The following is a 12,866-nucleotide window of genomic DNA, read 5'->3' on the forward strand; positions in this document are numbered from 1 at the left end:
GTCAGCGGGAGCCAAAAGGAGCGGCAGCCGTGGGAGGCCAGAAATCTACTTTTTACTTCTTTTTTTTTTTTTTTTTTTTTCTTTTTTTTTTTTTTTCTCTTATGACTGCGGTATTGTGCTGGGTCCTTCTCTTTAATGCTTTATTTACACTTTTCTAGCTCATCCTGTTTGCACAGATGCGGTTCGAGAGCGGCGCAGAGGGGAAATCTGCGGGGACGGGCCAGCGGCCGCACAGCTTGTACCGTATTTGCACCCGCTGCGCTCCGGCTCGGCCCTTCAACGCGGTCCCGTTCACATCGGCCCCTCGTACCTTAATGGTGGAAAACGTAAAGGCAATGCAATCGGTTGTAGGTTTTGAGCCTCCTCGTGTGCCTCACCCCGTGTGATTTACCTGCTCGTCATCTACCTACCTGCAGCAAGTCGCTGTAATGGCATTTTTAATCTTGACTCTGGCGATGGGCAGAAATCAGTAGTTTAGCGACCTGCAGAAACACCTTTAACTTCAGGTGAAGCTTTTGATCTTGCTTCCCTTGAGCCGTAGAGGCAACCCCCAGCCCTGCTCCCGGCTGTTCCGGAGCGTGGGAGAGCGGTGGCTCTGTGAACGCAGCATCCTCCGGGGACGACAGACCCGCTGTGATTTCCCCCTTCCTTCGAGAGGAGCCCAACCACCTTTCAAACCTGGGTGGGAAATGCTGTAAATCACGAGCAGAAGTTTTCAGGCTCCCACAGTCCCGCCGACACTGCAGTTTGCACCTCTTGGGTTTTCACCTCCAGGCTGAAAAACGTGGGGGGCGGTGAGGGGAGCTGGGGGGTTGCCAGAGCCTTGGATGGGGCTGTGGGTGACGGGGGAGATGGGGCTCTGGCTGTGGGAGTGTGTGGGTCTGGAGCGGGTGCCCCGAGGCACAGCTCGGTGCGGGGTCACGCCTGGGCTCAGTCCCCAGGGGTCCCACAGCGTCGGAGGGTATGTGAGGGTTGGGCTCCGGCCGTGCCTGGCAGCCAGGAGAGAGCAGAGCCCTCCTCGCAGCACCCGGGCTCCTGGTGAAACAGGGAGAGAGAAAAATCTCCCGTGACCCAGGTTGGGAGTGATTGGGGCTCTGCACAGACCAGGTCTGTGCTCGGTGTGCCCTCACTCCCACGCGAGGGGCACGGGTGCTGACCGAGAGGAAAGCATTTCCTGATGATCTTAACAACAGTTCAAAGAATCAAGGGAAAAGTGTGTCTTCATGGCATGAGGACAACTGCCGCCCCTGCTGCTCCGGTTACCTTGGCAGGGCCCAAAAGAGAGGGACCGTGATGTCAGCCAGATTTTTTTTTTCTGGCTAGTGAAGGTGGGAGATGACTCCTACATTATTTTCTTCTCTCATTCCTGAACAACAAACCTACTTGATGTGCAGTCGTGGCTTTTGAGGCACAGCACCTCTCCTGCTACTCCTGGGATGGTGCAGCTAAACTACTACCCGGCCCTTGGGCTCACCCCCAAAGCCGTGAGGCTCCCTGAGCCCTAATGACACCAACGAGGCTTTTGCAGCAGAAACTTCGGGCACCTACAGGAAGCTCTTGTGGTCACAGACATTCAGCTGAACTTGTGTTTTGTTCTGTTTTCCCTGGGGTTAGATTAAAGTGCTAAGCAGGGTGCGTGGGGGGGGCGGGAAGAAGTAAAGAGGTGACAGTTCACAGCACTCCTGCAAGCGTGCCCCAGAAAAGCAAGCAAGAACTACCAAACCCCCCACTTTTGAGCAAACAGAATCAAAATCAGTTCCCCTTTTCAGCTGCTGAGGTTTTACATGCTCGATAACTTGAAGACAAAGAATCTCCCTTCTGTGAAATGTTAGGTGCTCAGAAGTGTAACAAGTATATGCATAAACCTCCGTGAGCCCCCTTTAATCCAAGAGAATAAGAGCACTTTCAAACAACCGGGATAAACGAGGAGTACTTTGCTGTGTGTATAAATGAAACATGATAACTGTTTAAAAACGGATTAGTTGAATTTGTGGAGGAGAGCTCCGAGGTGGCTATGGCACACGAGGGCTGAAGAAGCCTCCAAGATGGCTGTGTCTCCCCTTCTCCCACCGCGTCCTTCAGCTCCGCGCTCAGGCAGTGTCAGAGGCCGTATTCTCCGCTATGTATTTCGGTCTTGCAAAGTTCAGCTATTCTTAGGCGAGGTTGTGAGTCATTAGGCGCTTTCAGAATGTTTATTTGTCAAGCCACAGGCACTTAAATTTACTTCTGAAGCCAGACAGCCCGCTCGGAGGATTTCTTCCTGCCGCAGAAATTACTAGGTGAAATTCCACGGCGAGAGGTCAGCCCTGTTGCCCAAAACGCCGCGAGTCAGATCCCACCCAAGGGATGCCACCAGTTTGGATTTAAAGCTGTCTAATTTTCAAAGATCAATAGAAGAAGGTAAAATAACAAGAAAAACATGGTTCCCCACAGTCTTTTGCCACCTGATTTAGCTTTACCTATGTGTGTTTTTTAAGAAAGAGACCGGACCTTCCTAATTGGCTGCAACCGCTCTGAGGGTGGATCGTGGTTTGGGTGCTGAAGGTGCTCCCCGGGGAAGCAGGTTTCCCTTGGTGGTGGGACAAATTCTGCCCAGAGACGCTGCCCTCACCTGCTCAGCAGCAGGGTTTCTGCCTGAGCTCCCCAGCACAGACAGACAGGAGCGGGGTGAGGCTCCTGCCTCGTGCTGGGAGGAAAACAGAGTCGATGTCGTGTTCAGAGCCTGCAGTGATGGGGCTGGGGGCTGATGTGATCGAGTCCTTTTGGAAATGCAGTACCAAATTGCTATTGTTCTATAAGATATTCCGCTTGTGCCAACATCCATTTTTGTAGACTCTCTGCAAACTGCTCCCCCTTTGCTGTGCTCACAGGAGCTGCCTTGTATGGTCTGTGAATGCTCAAATCCTGCCCCATCCACCCGCACGTGGCTGGCATGGCTCCGGCCTTCCACGGTCACTTTTTGGTCGGTAGCATGAACGGGGCAAAATGCTTCTGCAAGTATCCGGGTGCTACAGGAATAGCATGAACCTAACGAAGTAGCTCAGTTTGGGAAGATTTTATGGAGCATGCTATGATTCTCACACTCGTTAAAAACACCTGAGAGGATTCCCTAACTGCACACCCCCTTTTACACACCAAACCAAGTGTCTGTGCTTCCCTATGCACCCCAGCCATCTGGATGCAGGCAGGAAAAAATGTGGAGGGTAGATGTGACCGCTGTGTCCGGGAGGAGAAGATACAGCCTCCAGGAACCAACCTCGTGCTCATTCAAAAGCTGCCAGCCCCGTCCTGTCCTGGGCTGTGCACATGCAGTGATCCTCAAATAAGTACGGAAAATGCTTCATTTTCTTATGACACATGGCTCACTCTTGCAATGTTCACATCAAACCATGTGAGGTTGCTTGCCAAATCAATTTGCTACAGTTGCGTTGCCTACAAGAAATTGCCACGTCTTTGCAAGCACAAACAAGTAATGATAGTGCTTATAGAGCAGTCAGCACTGCTGCGGCCATAGCTGGAATTCAGACATCCATTTACAGACCCCAAAACTAGCTAAAGAAAAGGAAATTCTTATGTTAGTTAAACATCATAAAATGCAATTATCATTTTTACATAAATCTACTCTCATTGCTGCATTTTCTGTTCCTGTTTTCTATCAGTCATCCCAGTCTCCAACTACTGCTTATCTATTAGGGTGTGATTGCATTTCATACGTTTCTGCACTAAAAAGAAAGTAGAAGAAATGTACTATGCAGAACATGGGTTTAGCTAACATGGGGCTTGTGCAGGAACCACGTCACGACAAAAGGTTTGTCTGCAGGGCAGCTCGGTGAGAGACAGAGTAAACTGGCCTGTACGGAGCTCCACAGCCACGTCCCAACAGGTCGCCCAAACGAGAGGGTTACTGGGAGAGGACGAGCTCTGGTTGGCACCGCTCTGCAACACACATGGGGTGTGTGTGCCTACGTGCTGTACCTATGTACATGTCTCTTAGAGGGCAGCTGCTTCCTCACCATACTCACTGGAAGCAACCCAAGGTCTCAATAAAGACACGAGCGCCTTCATCCAGCATCTCAGCTCAGTGTCTAGAGCACTGGCTTTTACCCTCAGACAGGAACATGGAATATTCTGATTTTAGAGGAAAGCAATAAAGGACTGAGGGGTGATGAGCTGCAGCTCTTATTTCTGGGTGAAGGAGGCAGCAGCGCTCCGGCAGGGTTTGGCACGGGGGCGCAGGCCAGACCCTGCACATCCTCACTGGGTGGGAGGCAGCACAGGCTGGTGTGTCCGTGTCGGTGACAGCTGCCCAGGGCAGGTGTGTGTGTGTTCATGACTCTGCGCTTACTGTGATGAAGCTCTCTGTAGGAGAGAGAGCACATACACACGTAACATACAGATTCTCAGCTGTTCTCTGCCTTAGCTTTGGTTTTCTGGATTTTTAGTCACACAGGACCTGTCACTCTGGTCCGAGTGATGGTCTGAGTAATCCACACTGACCGACCACCCTGGGAGTTTCTGTGCTTTAATAGTGGTTGAGTCCTCAGAGGTGCTTTATCTGTAATACTCCAAATAAGCTGCACCTAGAGAAAAGCATTTCCCCAAACTCCTGCAGTTTCATCCTCCAGGCTGAAGGGTGAAATGTGAACCCTCGGCTTTGCAGGGCTCCCATGGACAAAAATGTTACTTGTTATAAAACCGTCAACCCTGTTTAAAAGCCAAGCAAGGGCATTTAATGTGTCTTCTTGGAGCTGTGAACTCAGCAGACTGACTGCAGCCTGCACAAGGAGACATTCGTTTCCTTTGACACCACCCTCCTGTGACCCACTTACAGCCCCTTCTTGTACTAGGGGATGGGGTGGGAAGGAGGCACCTATCTCTTCCTAGACACCTTAACATCATAAATGCTTTAATAAAGTTTGGGTTTTACCAGAGTGATTCATTCACTTCACTCACATGATGATGTCTCTGACAGCAACAAAGTGCTGTGTTTAGTTTTAATATATATTAAGCCCCTGGGATGGGCAAGGAGCCTGACAAGCATCACTAGATCCCACTCTTCAGCTGCGAGCTTCCAGCAGGGAGCCCGGCAGCTTTGGAGGGAATGGCTCTGCCATGGGGACAAGACCCAGCACAGTGCTGCTCCGGGACTGGCGCAGACCAGTCCGCACCAAAAGCTTTGCCCAGAGGGCGATGAGCCGCTCAACTGCAGCCATCTGCGGGCAGCCAGAGAGGCTGGGCCTCTTCTTTGGGTGCTCTGGCTTCTGCTGATTCCGGCAGCAGCTGGTGGAGGCTGGTCTGTCCTGTCCTGCAGGGACACAAAAGACTCTGCAGGTCCCTTCTTGATGTGGCTACGCTGGGGTCACAGAGGCCTTGCTATGTGATTCCTGAAAAACCTGGCAGAAATGGCTCTGCTATCTCTGCTATGAAGAACCAACTGTTGGCAGTTTGATTAAAAAAAAAACAAAACAAAACAAAAAACAAGCCCTCACCTGAATCTTGAATCGTTGTAACAGTGGTCTCATCTCTCTAACTGTGGACGTATGCCTCCAGGTTTGAGAGGAATTAGAAAATCTGTTCTAGGTACGTCTGGAGATGCTACCAGCAGATGGTGCAAGAATGTGCAGGTTGTGTTTCCTCCTGTCTCTGATTCCAGGAGTGAGTTACAGCTCTGTAAGTTGTTATTCCAACCTAAGAACAGAGACGGGGAGAGATTTTATTTTTATTTTAATTATGGCTTGCAATATAGCACCTGGCTTCTCATTTGAATTCTAGCCCATAATGGAAAACTGCACTGCCTCTGCTACTGGCAAAGCTGTGGATCCGTATGTTGCGTTAAATGGAGCAGCAGGCTGTGAGTGGTGGAAGAAAATATGCATTGACAGGCAAAGGGTGGGGAAAACACCTCTAACGATGCAATGGGACCACTTACAGAACATCACTTCTTTCTGCAGTACAGAACTGAGCTTTCAAAGAAATTTGAGGAGGAATGTTCCATTTCAGACCCAGCTGCAGAACCATCTTGCCTTTGGCAGATTTTCAGTGTACAGAACCACGTGTTTAGATTGTTATGAACTAATCTGCTTTATTTCTACATTATTGGTGTAATTATTGCTATTTTGTTAGGTATAATAGATGAATGGGTAGCTCTAGGAAGTTCATAGATCGCATCCAACCATGTTTTCTCCTAAGTTAAGAGAGAGAGAAATGAGAGCTAAGGCTGCATACTGCCTGCGGTATGAGAACCTATACATCTCGATCTCAAAACTGATAAACACTCCCGCACAGAGGAGCACATCATGGTTTGTGCCTTGACAAGCTCACAGTTTGTGGCTCAGGCCTTCAAGCTGACAGTTGCTTTTTAGAAGCTGAAATTAAAAGGAGCTCACTGCAGGCTTTACCATGGAGCCGTGGTAATTTCTAATTTATTATCTCCTGCTTTTCCTAAAGTCTGCATCTTTAAGGATGCCTAGAGTTTTTGAGACAAAAACCAGCCACACAGGTCAAGCTTTTGGGCTAGGTTTTACATGGCAGAGACTGGAGCTGGAGTAAGTCCCTGCCTCCCTCCCAGGTGACCTTCTCCTCTAGGTTGTTCCACGAAGAGTTGCTCTGCAATCCACTTTAGCAAGATCTGGTGAAGATCCCACCCCTGATAAGAGACAGTAGCTCTGCGGCAGCCTCACCCCCTCAGTCTGACATCAAATCACACAAACTCATCCTGTTGGGTTGGTAGAAACCAGGCAAAGCCCTGGAGAGGTACTGCTCTCAAAAGGGACTGTAGTTCTACAGCGGCCAAATTGTTCCCACAAGCACCAAAACAACAGTATCAAAGTTAAACAATAGGTTATGAAATTATTTGAGATCCTGTGAAAGCAGAGGTAGCTCTTCAAGTAGGAATAGTTTAGGGTTTCTGATGGTCCCAGGCTGTTTGCTGTGGAAAGAGTCAGATTTCCTTTCCAGTGTAATAAAGGGAGTCAGACAATTTGTTCCTGTGTTTCTGGTTGTGAAAGGGGGCACAGCTTGCACACACTGTGGATCACCAAACAATTAAGGGCCCTAAATATTAATTTCCATTCCTTCTACCTGAAGCCAGTCCTGTCTTTACACTTTATAGTCAGTATTCTCATTTTAGTGGTTTCTTACCTTTCCTGCTGTAGGGCATTTCACCAAGAATCGTATTCCTCAGGAACGAAATAGGTTTTGCTAATGTGGACAGGGGAGAGCCCAGCGCAGGCCGCAGTCCTTCCCGCGCGGAGGTCCCCGCGTGATCCCAGCCTGCTGAAAGAGCACATTGTCTGCGCACAATTTGCACAATGTTCACGAAATTCACAGAATAATTCTGACAATATGGGAACCCTGACAGATTTATAGGCCTATCGCTGATATGGCTGCAGGGTTTGGAGGTTGCTGTAATTTATGTGATTCAGCAACAGCTAGAGGTTGTGGAGGTTTCCTCCTGCAGGAGTTAGTGCTCTGGACTGGACACTTCCTCCAAAATCCAGAAATCCCACCTCTGGGGAGTCTGCTCCTTCCAGGCATTTCATACGGTTATTTTTGGCTATGTCTGTGGCGATTTCTGGTATCCCAGTGCAGCTATTTTTATAACATATGGCTGTGAATTCTGTAGTATTAGACATAATTTAATCTTGCAGGTTTGAGTGTCTCAGGACCGTACGTATGCAATTACTGCCTCTTGCACCTGCTCCCTCTTTGGCCTGTGTTTGAAACACTCCTTTACTGTAAGAATCCGGAGCTTCAGAGGCTTCTAGACAACAGTTCCTTTATTGAGCGTGCTAAGCTCCCATAAATATTTAATTAGGTGTTGCTCTATTTTTAGAGAGATACAGAAGAAAAAAAAAAAAAATCCCCATTTCCTTATTTTAACCAGAACATTTTCCTGCTGGAAAAATTTCCCTGCATTAACTAGTGAGAGCGAGCCATTTTTTAAGAGGGTACATAAAAATTTGAGAGGGTGAAAGGCTGGCAAAGAGGAGATTTCACTAAGCTGAGGGTTCTTTCCTGCAGTTTGCTAGGTGGGAAGGGAGGCTGTTGGATGTCTGGTTTTGAGATGGACCTGGGTGGGTGTTTTTCGGGCAGCATGGCACCATGTGGGGCTGGTGGGTGCAGCCACTTCCCAATGAGCTTGGGAACTTCTACTTCTCCTGTATTTGCTGTCTAAAAGTAAATCATGGCTTCACTGGTATTTTTTATGCTCAGTTGCAAACTGGCTAACCAAGCTGTCCTGGGTTTGCCAAGTGGTGACATTGTCCAAAGAGCTTTGTGTGCTGTAAACCTTCAGATACTATCATTACCTGGATTGCAATTGCAGTTGATGTAGGCATGTATATCTATGTAAGAAAGCAAAGGCAAAGGTGTGACTGTACCATCAAATTTTTTAAAAAAACCAATTAGTTGACAGAACTGCAACTAAGATTTCACCCCACCCATTTAACAAAACAGGCCTCCTCAGAGGGTTTGTTAAAATCAGCTAATTATAAGGCTTCGTGTCATGCTCCAAACAATACCTTGTGACATTTGACTTGAAATTGCCTCCAAGAATGCACAGTAAATACCAAGAATGAATCCTGACTTCTCCTGTAGTTGTTACACTTCAAAGGCAGTTCAAGTCTTGCTGCTACCTGTATTAGAAAGTTGGTCTGATTACCTGGTGTGGACAGTCCATTTCTGCCGTGTCTTCAAATTCTTGTCCTGTAGCTTCCCACCCAAGCAGCCTCATCTCCTTGACATCACCTCTTTGCATCTTGATGATTCCTACTCAAGAACCATCTGAAAATTCCCCTGTTGTTTTCAAAGGTTAAAAGAAAAATAGGACAAGATTAAAGGACCAAATTCTAAAATGCCGTAACTGCACTGACCTCAGAACCACCATTTGATGGCACAGAATTAAGTACACTAAAATCAACAGCAACAAATGCTTTAATGAATATAAAATTTAGTTAAAAAAAAATATCATGCTCTGTATATTGTGAACCGTTTTGCATACAGGTGACAGAGGGAAACCTTAAAGATCACTCAACCAGAATGTCTCATAATTATACTGACTTTGTCTTTAGAAGCCAGGGAGGACTAACTTACAAGTAAAGATAAAAAATGAAGTATGTATGGTTTGGTCAAAATAATGATGATGGGGAATTAGGAAGCAATTTGTGAGTATGTTAAGGAAGAGAAATTACTTAGAGCTGGATAAGCGTTACACATTATCAGATGAAATTACCAGTAGAAAAAGTAAAACACATTCAGGAAGAAGACCTGACACTGAGATCTACTGGGCCACACAACAAACTCATCACAGGATGACACAGAAGACTCTTTGAATGGGAGCCTTTGGAAACAGACCCCACGTTGTGGAAGAAGGGGCAGGTAAAGTTTGTCCCAAACATGTGCTGACTAAGTATTCTGAGACATACTTTACTCTCTTGTACTTACTTGATGTATTGTTTGTGTGGCAGATGCATTTGTTGATTAAAATAATCATTCTTATTAAAACTGAGTTGACTACTTCATTAGCCAAATAAAATGTAATACACAAGAACAAAACCCTGTAACTACCACGTGAAAAGCTGTGTACACCTCCAGTCTCTGCAAAAATACTCTCTGCTAATGTCTCCCTTCCCTCTTTCACTCAATTACTGCACCTGAAAGTTAAGCCATGAGCCTGTAAATGTTTACAAGCCTAACTTTAAACCCAAAGCTAGGCCTTCTGAAGCCACTGATAGTGTTCCTAGGCACAAGCATATCTGAAGCTTACCTAACACTTGTACGTGTGGAATTAAATTGTCTTTTATCACGTTTGCTAAAGCAGATTGAAACCCACGTGCTCGATAGGGTAGACTTTCATTGAAATGCAATACCAGTAAGTAATGAAACAGCCTTAGTCATGCCATTTGACTTGAGATCCATCAGGACGCGCTGACATATCGAACACAAGCCTACCTGGAGCAACTGGACTCCTGCCCTTGGAGTTTATTCCAGTCTGTTATTGACTGAAGGTCCAAACACCAAGAGATTGCATCCTGTCTCATTACACCACGCTGTTTGCCACTATTGCCCAGCACCTTCCAGCTCTTGGTGAAGTGACTCCTCAGCTGGCCACTCGAACTGGCAGCATAAAGCATATTTAATGAAACGCATTATTAAGCAACCAAGCAGTTACGTGACTTCTGAGCGCTACCCACCTGGATAAGACTTCCTTACACATGCTTGTTGTTTCATACAAAAGAACCTCTGTAGTCCTGAGTGTCTATTAACTGCAGTGGACTTAAGGCAACATAAGCTAAGTGGGGCTAAATGTCACACTGCAGAACTTGGGTCAGAAATCTAGCGACTTTCAACAGAAGCTCAGTATCTAGCCAACTCTGGAGCTCTGTAAATCCCACTAGCCAAGTAAATAAATCTTTAAGTCAATATACACTTTGAGAATATGAACCTTGGCTCCTTGGGTGATGGGCCTGTATGTGTGCAGGCATACGAGGATACTTTACGCTGTAAGAGAAAGCAAAGTACGTGTAGTAAGCATGTATATGACTGTAGGGGTATATATCATTTCTGCCATAATTCTTATGTACAGTTACGAGATATTGATCTGCAGTAATAATTAATTCAAGTAGCAATGTAAAAAAGCATCCAGGAAGATTATAAAGAACTTTGCAGAATAAAATTGCTTTAAAAATGCTATTTAGACTAAGAGCTAGGCTTCCAATTTTGTTCTAGCACTAACATATTTGACTGGAAAATTGCAAAGTTATACATTGCTGTATAGCAAATATGAAAAAAAAGTGTAGATGAGTCATGAGGGAACTACCTGAGGAGAAGAGAGTAAAATATCTACAGATGTGGATAGGGCACTCTCAGTGCTAATACCTTTTGAAAAATAGTGTGGATCTGTGGCAACCCTGCATGATTTCGTGGCTGTCTAGTTTGTGTCAGTATTTAGCAGACAGCACGGTGCCACGCTCAGGAAAGGCAGTGGGAGTTTGTCCTGGTGTCCTTCAGCTCTGCACAGAGTGCTCAAATTTGGGGTAATTCCGCCAGAGGTGAAGGGAGGCTAAGGCCTAGGTCTGGGCACAGCTTAAGCTCTATTATGAAACTAATCCTATAAAATACCTTGCTGAATAACTTAGGAAACCTTTACAAAAGTCTTCTAGTGGAGTCACAGATGTAATTGCAATAAACAACCATGTTCAAGCTTAACAGGCTTTTTCTTTTAATATAATCCTTAACACCAGCACTTAGGAAGTGTGACTGCCACGTGGAGTTCCTTAGTTCTCAAGATAAAGGTGAATCTTCAAAAGATTTCTGAACTTTTGGGGCAAAATGGAATGACACAGCATCACAGTATACAGACTTAAAGTAGCTGATTCATGTTTCATAAGAAATATTTACTACAGCAACGCCTCCATCATGTTTCTCCCATCTGACGCTATCCAAGTCCTGCCAGAGGAGAGCTGTGAAAAATGTAAGACCTTATATGGAGTATATAAAGAGCAATTTTCAGAGCCAGATGAATTTGTGAAACATGGAAGCCATCGTATATGTAAAGACAAGGCCTCATAATTCACAGCAAGTGAAGCCACAAAGGAATTATTGAGGCCTTTCATCACAAACAGAACGACTGTGTGTTCTGCAGATGTTCACTTTGTTGCCAGACTGCCATTAGATTTAAAATATTTCACTCTTTTTATTAAAAAAATGAAAGTGCACTTCTCTCTAGGTTAAGCATAAAGAACATCTACTGATGGGGTCACAGTGGCCTGAAATTACTTTGATACATTTCCAGAGGTAACAAGATGTCTTCTACAACCTTCCACTAGTTTGACTGTCAAAGATTTTTTCTTTAAAATAAGAACAAAGCATTAGCCTAGCAAAAAAAAAAAAAAAATTAGCTTTTCTGTAGAAAGGGGCTTTTGTAAGCAGTGTGATGCACCTATAGCTACCAATATATGTGACAATAAACATATTTAATCCCAACCATCATCAGACGGAGCCACTGAGCTATTGCTTATACATAAAAGTGTCTGACCTTCAGCTACAGCCCTGTCACCAAACCTTCTCTGTAGGTGGCAGTTTGAAGAACAGGGTAACCTATAGGATTTCCCCACATACAGTCTTTTGAGTGTACTGATCCCTCTACCGGGATTTTTTGCAGTCTTAATGGGCTCAATGAAAGCTATGACTGACTGCATGCTTCACAGCTGTGCTGGTAAAGCTTTTTAGCTCGTATCTCATAAGAGTTACAAGTGTAATCCATGGTTTATGAGCGAAAAAAAAAAAAAAAAAAGGCGGAAATCTTGTGACACAGATGTTTTATGTATTTAGAGGATGGGGCTGAGGCTGAATCCTGATACTTATCATGCCCAGCGCACTCTGAGGCAAGCTCCGGAGGGCCCAGCTCACGGTCTCGGCAGGCTCCCGGAGGCGCAGGGAAGGTCCCCTGTGCCGGGGGGGATCGGCAGGATCGGCGGGTCCGGGGGGAGTGGCGGCAGCGGCCCCGGGGGGCGGCGGGGCCGGCGGGGGGGGGGGGGTGGGCCGGTGGTACCGGGGGGCCGGAGCCCCCGTCCCGCCTTTCCCCTCAGGCCCGCTCGAGAGGCGCCGCCGCGCGCCTCTCGCTGTGATTGGCGGAGGCCGGGGGAGGGGGCGCGGCCAGAGTGGGACCGATCCACCGCCGCTGAGGGGTGGGAGGGATGGGGGGGAAGTCTCGGCGGAATGGTTCATCCCAGCCACCTCCCCTCCCCCGCCTCCACGAGCCCGGAGCCCTTTGGCCGGGCCGTTACCAGCGCCCGCGCGCGCCTAGGCAGGACCCCGAGGGCTGTCCGCTGTGTTGCCTGACGGTAGCGGCGTTCCCGCGCGGC

At 46.9% G+C, this 12,866-nt stretch overlaps 1 long non-coding RNA gene across 6 annotated transcripts; it reads right to left on the reverse strand.

The window, feature by feature from the left end:
* Positions 1 to 126: 126 nt before the first annotated feature.
* LOC116965486 lies at positions 127 to 12,587 on the reverse strand. Of its 6 annotated transcripts, none has more exons than XR_006164655.1 (7): positions 12,381 to 12,587; positions 9,952 to 10,500; positions 8,663 to 8,796; positions 7,141 to 7,272; positions 5,490 to 5,688; positions 411 to 3,552; positions 127 to 310 (listed from the first exon to the last, which is right to left on the reverse strand). It is a non-coding gene; the product is annotated as an uncharacterized LOC116965486 (long non-coding RNA). The 6 variants fall into 6 exon arrangements; XR_006164654.1 differs by having other exon boundaries at positions 12,038 to 12,587; XR_006164653.1 differs by having other exon boundaries at positions 9,952 to 10,116; positions 10,194 to 12,587.
* Between the last annotated feature and the right edge of the window lie 279 nt (positions 12,588 to 12,866).

This window comes from Tyto alba, unplaced genomic scaffold (assembly GCF_018691265.1).
Source record: "Tyto alba isolate M040663 unplaced genomic scaffold, T.alba_DEE_v4.0 Super-Scaffold_1000006, whole genome shotgun sequence".
Lineage (NCBI taxonomy): Eukaryota > Metazoa > Chordata > Aves > Strigiformes > Tytonidae > Tyto > Tyto alba.